Below are 13,505 nucleotides of genomic sequence, written 5' to 3' on the forward strand. Positions count from 1 at the left end.
CCGGAGAATACGAAAACAACGAACCGGCTCGTTGCAAACAGAAACTGATGATGCTGTATTGATGACTACAATTGAAGATCTCATAGTCGACAATTTGGTAGAAGAAGCTAATCCAGTAAACCTTGATTACGAAGTCGGAGATGCGGATCCAGAAGATGAATTCCTGTGTAATTTATCTTCTTCTGATACTGAAGAAGAAGAAGACGAAGATACATATGCTTAATATGTTTAATATACTATATATATCATTATTTGTCAAAAATAAAAAACACTAAGTTTGTTTTAGTATTATTAACTTTGTAATATAATACATTTTAAGTACTTTATTAAATAATATTAAGTTTGTTTCAGTATTAAAACCCAAATAAATTATATTTATAGTCTGTAATTTAAATTAATTTTCATTAAGGATTAATAAGTACTAAATAATTAAAATTTGTAATTATAATTTTTACCAAAATAATAAATTAATTTTATTATTATAATTTGTACCTTAATAATTTAAATGTTTATAATTGGACTAATTTAGGCCCAAACCCACTTACTAATTAACTAATTAAGGCCTACAAATTCCTAAACTTAGCCCATTAACCACTAACTAACCTAAAAATCCTAGTCTCACAAGACAATAACCCTATCCTCTCGAACTCGATCGCCTCTCTCGTTACCTCTCTCAAACCCTACTCTCTAGATCCAAACCTCTCTCGTTACCTCTCTTGTTCTCTGTCTAGACGAATCTATCAGTCTCTCTATCAATCACCAACAAGATGCCGAATCGAGGAAGAAAGAGGAAGGTTGCTCCTAATGTTACTCAGAGACCGAAAGGGGCAACACCAAATCGACGGTCTAACACTCTGCCCAGTCAGTACAACTTCACGCTGGCGGTACAAGATCCTCCTCCTCTGCAGACGCCTGAAGTACAAGTCAGCGGTTTGCAACGAAAGTCATCAGCCCAGATCCGGAACTATCCTCCGCCGCAACAACTTTTTTAGAACTCATTTACACATCCACCTCCACCCGAACTACACCGGACTCCTTCAGAAGAAGTCCACTTCAATCCACAGACTCATGCCAGAAGTCGGGATGTCTCTCCGCCTTCTCCAGTTCGACCCTCTCAAACTCAGGCGAGAAGTCAGGCCAGAAGTCAGGAGCATCCATCGCATCCATCGTCTCAAGGGAACATCTTCGAAGAAGAATCTTCTGCGGTGTTGCCCAAACTACAGGCGGACGTGTTGCATGCTCTAAATTCACTGCTTCTAGTTCCAGACAGGGATAAGTTCACCATCGTCCTCTCTCCCACACCCATACCGAACACCCAATGGTATGATTTTTCCTCTTCACATGTTTTGTAATGGTGTTATTAGATTGTTAGAAGAGAAATTGGTGAGTCAATGTATTGTAATGATTGTGGTGTTGGCTTATACGAATAGCAATGGTGTTTTATGATTGTGGTGTTGGCTTATACGGATAGCAATGGTTTTTTTTTATTGTTGTGTTGGCTTATACGAATAGCAATGGTGTTTTATGATTGTGGTGTTTGCTTATACGAATAACAATGGTTTTTTTTTGTCTTATTCGTATGCGTATTGTAATCCAATAGAAACTGATGCCTCTTGTTTTGACCTCATTTCTTTTGGTTTGTCTATTATTTGCTTTTGAGTATCCTGCTTCTTTATTTTATTGGTTCATGTGTATGGAGGATCGAAACTTGTTCGGAAGATTACTAAAATTATTCAAAACAAATTCGAAGGTCCCTTCTACAGCTGGACATGTGTGCCGCGGGACAAACAAGAGAGATACTTCCTTGAATTTGCGGTAAGGATTTATGTCACATAGCCTTCATACATAGCTTTACAGGTCTTCTTTTCACTCACAATAGCTCCTTTTTTTCTAGAAAACCCACACATGGGATCCTTTGATAACCGGGACTGTTCAAGCTTACTTTGAGGAAATCTGTCAAAAGCGGATCAAAGACATGGTTAGCACTGTGAGGACTAGTCGAGTCCAACCAAACTGGATTGGCGACGCTCTCTGGGTTACAATGGAGGATTACTGGGACACTGAAGAAGCACAACAAAGGAGTAAAACTTACTCTGATGCCCGTCTGTCTGACCGTAACGGCCTAGGTCCTCACGTCCACCTCTCAGGGCCAAAGTCGTATTGACAGCTTCAAGACGAAATGGTTAAGTAGCTGTTATTTTTGCCACTTTCAATTCTTACATAGCTGTTATTTTTTTTTAGTTAATCTGTGTCTCTTTGCTAACATTGCAGGTTGAGGATTTGGGAAGAGAAGTCCAATTTGGTGAGGTTTTTATCAAGGCACATACAAAGCCTGATGGTACATATGTTGATCGGAAGGCAGAGAAGATTGCAGAAACTTATGAGAAGACTGTTCAAGAGAGGTTGTCTGAGCTCGAGGCAGAGTCTTTTGCTGTGTCAGATGGAGAATCACGGCCACGGGACCTCACAACAGAAGAATATACAGAAAATTTCCTTGAGATTACTTTTAAAAAAAACCAATACACATTTATAGTCTTGGAGTTTAATTTGTCATCCTCTAATCTTAACTTTTCTCTTATTTTCAAGTCCACTGCTAAGGATTCAAGAGAAACACCTTATGGAGTTGGAAGCCTCAAGGACTGTCTTGTCAATGGAAAGGATAAGCAAGCATGTGGCTCTTCTACCTTTGTGGCTCTCCAAGAACTGTTGAAAGAAGCTCAACGCATGATAGAAGAACATGCTGCTCAACTGCAGAGGCGTGATGCAGAAATAGCTGCGCGTGAAGCTGAGCAATCCAAATTTATTGCTGCCCAGAAGGACAAGATTGACCAATTCTCCATCGTCCAGGATTTTCTGAGGGAATGTGATCCGCGGTTTCAGAATTTCGTTGCAAGCCATTCAGCTAAAGAGACAACCACATAACCTCTTCCCCAAAATGATGCAACTCCAACTCCATCAACCGCTGCTTAATAGGTTTCTCTGTCATAACTCTTTTTGGATGAACTCAATCTCACTCTTTTCGGATGAACTCTATCTCACTCTTTTCGGATGAACTCTATCTCTCACTCTTTTGGATGAACTCGTTGCCACGTTCAGATTGTGTTTATGACCTTTTTTTATTTCTGTAACTTGAACATGTACCATGTATTTCAATATTTCGATATTATGTCTTTCCAAATTCGAAACTTTCAATTTAAATTGGAATACAAGAATGAAAGGAAGAGGATAAAGGGAAATTAGTATATGCAACATTCAAATTCTGAAATCAACATCAGTGGCCAAATAGTCGTAATGTAGTTTCTAAATAGTCACTAAGGTAAGTGACTATATAGCGACTACCAAACACTCAGTCACTACTTAGTCGCCAATTTGACACCACAATTATACGACTCAAAACCGACAACAGTAAGAAGACCATTTGTTTGTGCTAATTAATCACACTATAGTCATAAAATAGACACTACTTTAACGACTACGAGACGACGACTTTATGACCATATGACGATTATTAGTTTTGGTCGTAAAGTAGTCGCTAAAAGACGACTATATATACGACTACAAAAATTAGCGACTCTCGATCTCCGACTGCTTGAGGTAATCGCTATTTGGTAGTAAACACAGTTTTTACGACTACAAAGCGACTAAAAGTGTAGTCGCTAACCGCCTATTTTCTTGTAGTGTACATCCATCCGTACGTCGCGTCTCATCCGTCCATTTCTTTGAGAACCGATCGCTCCAGTTTCTTATCGAGACGTTCTCCCATCCATCCATCCTTTCTGGAGATTGCCGAGTCGAGTTATTCATCCGCTAATCTTGTCCCGCTTCCGTCCATCTCTTCCAGAGATCGCCGAGCCGAGTTTCTCATCGGTCGATCCCCTCCGACCCATCAAACCTTGAAGAGAGCCGACTAGTTTGAAGGTCCTACGATGATCTGCAACCGGAGATCCACATCCGACCATCCGCAATGACTGTCCGACCGTCTGCAGCAACTCTCTGTCCGCAGCGTCCGTCCGTCCATCCGTAGCGACCGTCCGTCCACGACTTAGAATTCCGTCCAAACCTTTAGGCCGCCGGCGTTCTCCTCAACCTGGGTGGAGGTCGACACCAACCATGGACAGAAACTCCAAATGCCACATCTTCCACTCCAGTTGCTGACAGAGTGTACAAACCCAAGGTTTCTTTCTCCAAGAATCCAAGAAAGTGCAAATAAGAGCTAGATGATGCTAAATGCAAAGCAATGATGGACAAGCTTATTGTCGAGTTACCTTTGATTGATGTTATTATGACTTCTCCAATGCTAAGGAGATATGTCAAGAGGATGGTAACTGATAACATGATTTTCACCCACGGTAAGCTTTCTCATCTTGTTCAAGGGACTCAATATTCTGGAGACAATGCGATGCAGCTACGTCACAATGAAACTACAATAGTTATTAGATTGCTATTGAAAAGGTGATTCAATTTCACATCCAAGAAATGTAAGCTCAAGATGGTTGTTTTTGATTTGAATACACTAACAAAAAAAAAAGCAAATGGTGGGTTTTCTAAATCGCTTAAATAATCCAAACATGAATTTTGTCAAAATCGAATATCCCCTCTTTAATATTTGGGAAGTACATGACTTATTTTTGGTAGACCATATAATAGTTATATGGATCATTAGTTGGTTATAGAATTGACATATTAATAATTTAAGTATAACATTTGATAGTCTTTTCATATTTACGGGTCTACTTTGATTATTGTTACATCCTATATCGCTTATTTATTTAATTATTCATAATTAATTATTAATTATTAATTATTAATAATAGCTTTTTTTTATTGACAAAAAAATAAAAATAAAAATTATTAGTAATAGCAATAGCAATGAATCCACTTTAAGCCTAATCGGGAATAATAATAATAGCATTTGAAGGAATAAAAGATGATATACACAAATGAAACAAAATATTTTAACTCGAGAAATCTTCCTAGTTCAGTAACCCTAAACATAAAAACAGTGATTTTTGTTAAACTAAACAATATTTCGATCTTACCAAACAATATATACCCTACTTCTATATACTGTTTAAGGAAATTTAACAAATTTAAATATCTCCCGCTTTAAATAGGATTAACTCTGTAGATCCATTCGACGGCCAAAAATATTTAAAATTAAAAATACTGCTTACACATAGTCTACACAATTTTTTATAATAGATATATGAGTCGAGTCAGTACATAATTTTTTTTAGACTATATAATAGATATATGAGTCATTAATTAGTTATAAAATTAAAACATTAATCATTTTAGTTGTATTTAAGTGTATCATTTGTATAATTTACCTTTATGGGTTTGTTTGATAATCGAGATTCGAGATCGATATTGATAGGGTTCGCTTGATAATCGAGATTTATAGGGTTCGCTTGGTAATCAAGATTTATAGGGTTTACATAATAAACCCTTGCCATTTTAATAAATATCATATCTAAAAGTTATTATTTATAATATGTACAATTTAAATGTCATATCACAATTTAAAGTTATATGTACTTCTTTCCTCATAAACAGATGCATATCTTATTTACATATTTTATTATTATTTACCATTTAAAATGTAGTTAGTTTTATAATAAAATAAGTTATAAACTTATAATTCGGTTTAAATGTAAAATATCAAGGTTATATGATGATATTGTTTAATGTTAAAAAATATATCAAATAAAAATATTTAAATTTGTTGTATAAAATAAAATTTAACCTGTGATATAGCACGAGTACTAATCTAGTATATATATGAAAACCGATGGATGATGCCTTGTTAACCGTGTCTATTGCTTTTAATAAAATGGTGCGCTTTTAATAAAATGGTGCATTCACGATATAAGAAATAATAGATTTGTGTGTTTGATGATATGAGAAATGCAATTCCATAGAGTATTTATAGTAGACAAAAGTAGGTCAAAAAAATCTTGGTGCCAAGCATAATATATTTGATACTATAACAAAATTGTAATATTACTTATTTGTTTCTATATAATCCGTTTTATAAATATTAGGAGGAAGAAATATTGAATATGAAGTGTATGCACATAAATATTTACAATATATGTGCTAAATAATAACCAAAATATCTTTCTAGATAGGGGAATATAGTTATTTTAGATTAAATTGTTAGGATTCGATTAAATAATCGAGATTTTAGTAATAATAATAATTAATACAAATAAGAAATCTTTAAAATCTTACCTAAAAATCGAATGTAGATAAGGAAACATCATATTTAAGCGAGATTGTAGGACCAAAATCGTTTTCTTTAAGAATTAAATTAATGTCTTGTTTTTTTTTAGAATTCCTTAAATCTCTTATCCATGATCAGATTTGAAATTAAGACAACATCCCTTAAATTGCTTATCCAAGATCCGGATATAGTAAAACCGGGTAAATCCCGGATCCAAATGAATTAAAGCAAAAAAGTACTGCAAAAATGTATATGTAGATGCAACCTCTCAGTATCTCGCTGTTTGGTTTAAGAAACTCTTTAGACTCTTACCGAGTTTCGAATTATATGGCCTTTTTTATTTATTTTTTAACATTACCTATACGACAAGATTGCTAATTTTCATCAATATAAACCAATGTGCTTCTACAAACCAGTTCGATTCAATTAACTGGCCCGATTTGAACATAAATAGAGTTTCAGTTCGAGTTGGGTCTTGTCGGATTGAACAGATAGAGTTTCGGGTCGGATCGGAGCTTCTCGGATTTAGTTTTTAATTTTTGAGAACCAGTAAAAACCTGGAATTTTTCAATTCTAGCCGGTTCTTGTTCGGTTCGAGTAATGAACCCAAAAACAATTGTACCCGAAATTACTAATAATAATCTACGCAAAATTTCGAAAACAAATCCATCGAGGCCTCGGATGCACTTACACAAACAATCGTTCTTTCCAAAGAATGGATCAATGGGCCAGTTAACTCTTCCCCAGACCTCTCTTGCTACCCTAATCAGCAAAAGCTTTGCATCAATCTCATATCGCGTCGAGAACTCCATAGATGTAGCTTGGAAAGCTGATACACGAGACGCCGAATTTGGAAGGATAATCAAAGGATTCAAACCCGGATCCGATCTACCCAACCAATCCTCTGCGAGAAATGTAAGATCGGCGTTAATACCGGAAGCTTTGGCTATTCTTCTAGCCCTTCAACATGCAAAAGACCTCGGCATCACCACCCTTTCAATAGCCTTTGACTCACAACAGTTGATAAAGACCATCAATTCAAGGACTCCTTCACCGGAGTTTCATAGAATCCTTCACGACACTCTTCGTCTTGCTTCGGAGTTTGACGATGTTTAAGTTTTCTTTTATCCCTCGATGTGAAAATCGAGCTGCAGATAAGTTATCAAAAGTTGGTCTTGCTTCTATTTCAATTGCAATGTCCCCGGTTTAACTTTTTTCTCATTAATGAAATCATTTCTTCGCATAAAAAAAAGAAAAAATAAATAACAAAAGAGGGAAGAAGAAAGCAGAGACGTCGAATAAACATTCAAATCAAAGTTTGACTCCCTCACCTTGATTTATGCTTGAAATATGTGTTCTTATCTTTGCAAAGATTTTTTCTTTTATTTCCCTTTAGTAAGTTTTATTTTTCTTTCTCCCCAGTTTCGTTTCTCTATTTTCGTTTCTCTTTTCACTTTCTCTAAGAAATGGGTAATGCTGCATTTAGCTGGAGGGTGAGCCGCTATTACGCTCTTCGGCTCTTGCATAACAGTGATGATGATCACAGTTGTGTGAGGTCTGCTGCTTCTTGGGATGAAAACCAACAGGTTTACGGTGGAATAAAGGAAAAAATAGGAAAAACCATTGGAGATAGTTTCAGAGTTTTGATTGGTAAAATGAGATCTCACTAGTGAAATACTAAACTCTTTTTTAAAAAATTCTACTTGTAAAATTGATTTGCTTTCACGTTGTGACAGTAACTTAACTTAGACGGATTGAGATGCTCTCGAATCTCAACCATAGCCGGAGCCAAGGAATTCCTAGTTGGTCACCACGCGCAGCCACTTTTGACCAAGTACTGATATGATCCTCCCAAGGATTCGGCACCTTCGAGTTGGTTGATAGAGACACCTTGATTCTAAAGACGACAAAGCCTCAAGAATAAGGATGGTGGAATGAATGGTCGCACAAGAGTTGCGGAAAGACTCTTGATATACCGGTTTGATCTTTCAGCCTCGCACCAAAAAGATCGGATCTCTCAGCCTCGCACCAAGGAGATCGGGGTTTTGACTATCGGAATCACACCAAGTAGTCGGTTTTGATTGTTGGAATCACACCAAGCAATCGGTTTTGTTCACAAAGAACAGAAGAGAATCACTCTCAAAAAGAAAAGGTTTTGATAAAAAGTTGGATTGTTGATTATTTCTTTACTCTTACATGAGTTTATATAAGATAAGAAAACTTGGTAACAAAGCCAAGTATTATTCTTGAAACTAAAAACAATAAAGATAGATAGTTGAATGAAGATTCAACTCTTGAATTTTGTCTTCCCAAGGTTTCCTTCCCAAGGTGAGTTGAACTCCAATTTTCGTCACTTCTCTTTGACCACAAAATAAAGTGATTATTTTGGGCTTTCTTGGACTTGAATTAGGCTCAAACTGGGCTGGACTTGATAGGTATCATCCCCAAAATAATTTCCCATGCTCTCTTTTGCCATAAGTTCTTGTATTAGCCCATTAAGTACCTCCTTGATCTTTTTAACTCTCTTTGACTCCTTGATCCAATTTGCTGATGAGAAACAGCATGGGCTGTATCATTTCTTCATCTTGGGCTTAGTAGAAAACAACTCCTGGTTGCCAAACATAATTCTGGAAGCTCTTAAACCAACTGGACCTGAAACTCATCAAGTTAAGAAATAGATCCACCTCCTTTGGCAAATGGGACGTAACTCTGTGGTTTGTTGGCCAAATCTTGTGTTCTTGAGCTTGTTGGAAACATAAGAGATCCATTGAGATCCTCCAGTTGATTTCGTGTCCAAATTGATTCTGAGTTGGTCTGTGTAACACGATCTTTGGCTCAGACGCGAAAATGGAACTAGGACAGATCCACTGACTTGAAATATCCATATCTTTCAAGTATGAACTGATTTTAACGTGCTTCCAATTCTCAGTGGTTCTAGGATGGATCAAGATTTCAGAACAGTTTTGTTCATAGCTTGAGTACTTCTGGCTTGGTCGGAATCCTCCTTTGAATTCTCGTAGGTCTAAGTCGCGTAGCCATGAGTTCACCTGATTTGTAAAATGAATAACTCCTTCACCTAAACTCTGATTGGACTGATTCAACTTCGAGATATGCTCTAGATGAGGTAAGAATGCATCCCAAATAGCAGTTTGGTAGGAAGAGTTGATCTTTGACTTCGTTCGTGTTGAGCAAGACTCAAGGGTCGTCTTGGATGGTCTCATGATCATATCATACCCCTCCTCTTGAAAAAGTTTCGTCCTCGAAACTGTAAGACTTTGGGTTGGAGAGTGTTGAAGTGACTCCGATGGCTTACCATGAGGAAGATTTGCACAGTTTATAGTGAGATCTTTCTTGGTTCCTACAAAATCAACAACTTGCTCTATCTTGCTTGACGATAAATGGAATGTTGGCTTTTCTCTCCTTGTTGGTTCATCAGATGAATCATCCATACTATCAAGGTTGTTGATGATAATGCCTTTCTTCGCGGNTCTTTCTTCGCGGCTCCTCACTCTGATCTTTGCTGATCTCTTTGTGCTTTGGTTCCTCGGCTTCTGTTTGCTCACTCGGTGATTTTGCTATTTCTAACAGATTTTTCTGAACCAACAACTCCTTGTGCTCCTTTGGTGATGGTAACGAAACAAAAGCAGCTTTCTCTTCTTTAAAAACAAGAGATGTCCTTTCTCGTTGGTAACTTGGTGTGACAGTAGACGCTCCATCAGTTGGTCTAGAAGGCCTCCTTAGAATATGATTTGAACCAAGATGGTGATGGTTGGGAACATATCGTTTCCTCAAAATAGACTTCAATTCTTCCCAAGTCTCAATAGGGTGTTCTCCATTTCTCCTCCTGCTTATCACCAACTGATCCCACCAAGTAATGGCATAATCACAAAATCCAGTGACTGCAACTCGTACCTTCTTCATTTCGCAATAGTTTTGACAACTAAAAACCGACTCAATCTTTTTCTCCCACTCTAGGTATGCATCTGGGTCATTCCTGCCTTGAAAGGTAGGAATCTCCAACTTATTACTTCCAATGTTGTCATAAATTTGATCCATGCCATCTCTGTGTTGTGGCCTCCTATGGCTTGTTCTTGATGATTGAGTAGTGTAATAATCGTCAGCCCTTAATACTCTAAGTTGATCTCTTTTTCTTCTATGCTGCAACATTTGTGGTTGTCTTTGTTGTGCCTCCACTTGAACTTCATCCAACCTCTTGTAGATTGCACTCATCTCAACCCTCATTAACCGTCGCATCTCTCCCATAAGTGCTTGAACTTGTGGATCATTAGACATTTTTTTCTTTTTTTTCTTTTTTGCTTTTTTTTGCCTTTTTTTTTCTTCTCTGTTTTTTCTTTTTTTTTTTCTTTTTTTTTTCTTTTTTCTTTCTTTTTCTTTTTTTTTCTTCCTTCTTTTTTTTCTCGTTTTTTACTTTTTTGCCTTTTTTTTTTTTAAATAAAATAAATAGAAATAGAAGATGAAAATAAAGAAGATGGAAAGATAGAAAGATGATAGATAGAAGATTGAAAGATAGAAAATGATAGGAAGAAGATGAACGGTTAGAAGATGATAGAATGATAGAATACCAAACTCAAGGGTGTGCTCTGATACCACTTGATATGATCCTCCCAAGGATTCGGCACCTTCGAGTTGGTTGATAGAGACACCTTGATTCTAAAGACGACGAAGCCTCAAGAATAAGGATGGTGGAATGAATGGTCGCACAAGAGTTGCGGAAAGACTCTTGATATACCGGTTTGATCTTTCAGCCTCACACCAAAAAGATCGGATCTCTCAGCCTCGCACCAAGGAGATCGGGGTTTTGACTATCGGAATCACACCAAGTAGTCGGTTTTGATTGTTGGAATCACACCAAGCAATCGGTTTTGTTCACAAAGAACAGAAGAGAATCACTCTCAAAAAGAAAAGGTTTTGATAAAAAGTTGGATTGTTGATTATTTCTTTACTCTTACATGAGTTTATATAAGATAAGAAAACTTGGTAACAAAGCCAAGTATTATTCTTGAAACTAAAAACAATAAAGATAGATAGTTGAATGAAGATTCAACTCTTGAATTTTGTCTTCCCAAGGTTTCCTTCCCAAGGTGAGTTGAACTCCAATTTTCGTCACTTCTCTTTGACCACAAAATAAAGTGATTATTTTGGGCTTTCTTGGACTTGAATTAGGCTCAAACTGGGCTGGACTTGATAGGTATCATCCCCAAAATAATTTCCCATGCTCTCTTTTGCCATAAGTTCTTGTATTAGCCCATTAAGTACCTCCTTGATCTTTTTAACTCTCTTTGACTCCTTGATCCAATTTGCTGATGAGAAACAGCATGGGCTGTATCATTTCTTCATCTTGGGCTTAGTAGAAAACAACTCCTGGTTGCCAAACATAATTCTGGAAGCTCTTAAACCAACTGGACCTGAAACTCATCAAGTTAAGAAATAGATCCACCTCCTTTGGCAAATGGGACGTAACTCTGTGGTTTGTTGGCCAAATCTTGTGTTCTTGAGCTTGTTGGAAACATAAGAGATCCATTGAGATCCTCCAGTTGATTTCGTGTCCAAATTGATTCTGAGTTGGTCTGTGTAACACGATCTTTGGCTCAGACGCGAAAATGGAACTAGGACAGATCCACTGACTTGAAATATCCATATCTTTCAAGTATGAACTGATTTTAACGTGCTTCCAATTCTCAGTGGTTCTAGGATGGATCAAGATTTCAGAACAGTTTTGTTCATAGCTTGAGTACTTCTGGCTTGGTCGGAATCCTCCTTTGAATGCTCGTAGGTCTAAGTCGCGTAGCCATGAGTTCACCAGATTTGTAAAATGAATAACTCCTTCACCTTAACTCTGATTGGACTGATTCAACTTCGAGATATGCTCTAGATGCGGTAAGAATGCATCCCAAATAGCAGTTTGGTAGGAAGAGTTGATCTTTGACTTCGTTCGTGTTGAGCAAGACTCAAGGGTCGTCTTGGAGTGTCTCATGATCATATCAAGTACCACGGCGACAACACATTGCGTCATCACGGACGCTGAATCCGCGACCAAGTCACAATCCGGAACGTGATGAGATTAGAAGTAGACGACATGTTCCACCACTCCAGCACTGTGAGCTGCGAACACGGTACGAGGAACCAGCCCGAGGAGAAGTCCGTACCAAGATCACACCGAGTCTAGAAATGCCAAGGACAAGTACCACACCATTCGGTAAACTAGCTGAAGGACCCGTGTCAAGGATGCAACCAGACCGCGAGCTGAGCCGAGGACTTGATTTCTATCAGCAAATCAGTCCAAAGGAAGCCATTGACCCAGGAGGAATCATAGAGACGCCAGCTGAGCCGCCGAATCACCAAGCTCATACACTCGGAGGTACAAGTCCAGGCCATCAAGGCTCTTACCTCTCATTATCTTTCTATTGCTACAGATAATTCCAATCTGTGAAGCTGTGTGGTTTATCATATCTCATTCCGGATTCAAAATGTGTCTCCGAAAAAATATAAAGCAACATCGTCATTTTGGCTGATTACTTTGTTATCTCCATTGAACATCTAATATTCCAATCTTTACTACTGTCTCCGGTAAGGTAAAGTATTTTAGAGTAGAAAATGGAAAGTGATGTAGAGGAAAAAGAACAACAAACTTCACCGTAGTTCTCACATTAATCACAAGCAAAAATTGAATATTGGATGTTCTCACAATATTTTGGTTTGATGAGTAATTGAAGGACAACTATTTCTTTACCTATTTTATTTTTCTTTGAGCTATTTACTTGACTTTTAATTATGAGTACAATTAGATTCTTATGTAATTGTATTTTGCTATTAGCCTGTTGGGCTTGGGCCAATTTTTTTAAATGCCGCAGATTAACTTAAAAAAATGATATGGAAGGAGAGATGAATATTATTGGATATCAAAGTTGAGTTGTATTAATCTATACAATAAAAGTTGGCTAACTCTCTCAATTTGAGTGACACATCAGCAGTGGAGAGAGTGCCACCTGTCTATTCTTATTAAAAGCAACAAACCTAAACTAAAAGGAATGTGAAACATCTTTCATGTTTTTTTTAATATATATATATATATATATATATATCACCTAAGCAGTTTTAATATTCACATAAAAAATTTAGATAGGTTTAGAACATGTCCCAAAAAAGTAGATGCATCACCAAAAGTTAAAAGAGTATCGAGAGCTAATCAAAAAGCCACTTCTTCGTCTTGTAATAAACCATGAATGTATGGACATATAGTTTAGGCGTTACAATTTTG

Source organism: Camelina sativa, chromosome 18 (assembly GCF_000633955.1).
Source record: "Camelina sativa cultivar DH55 chromosome 18, Cs, whole genome shotgun sequence".
Taxonomy (NCBI): domain Eukaryota; kingdom Viridiplantae; phylum Streptophyta; class Magnoliopsida; order Brassicales; family Brassicaceae; genus Camelina; species Camelina sativa.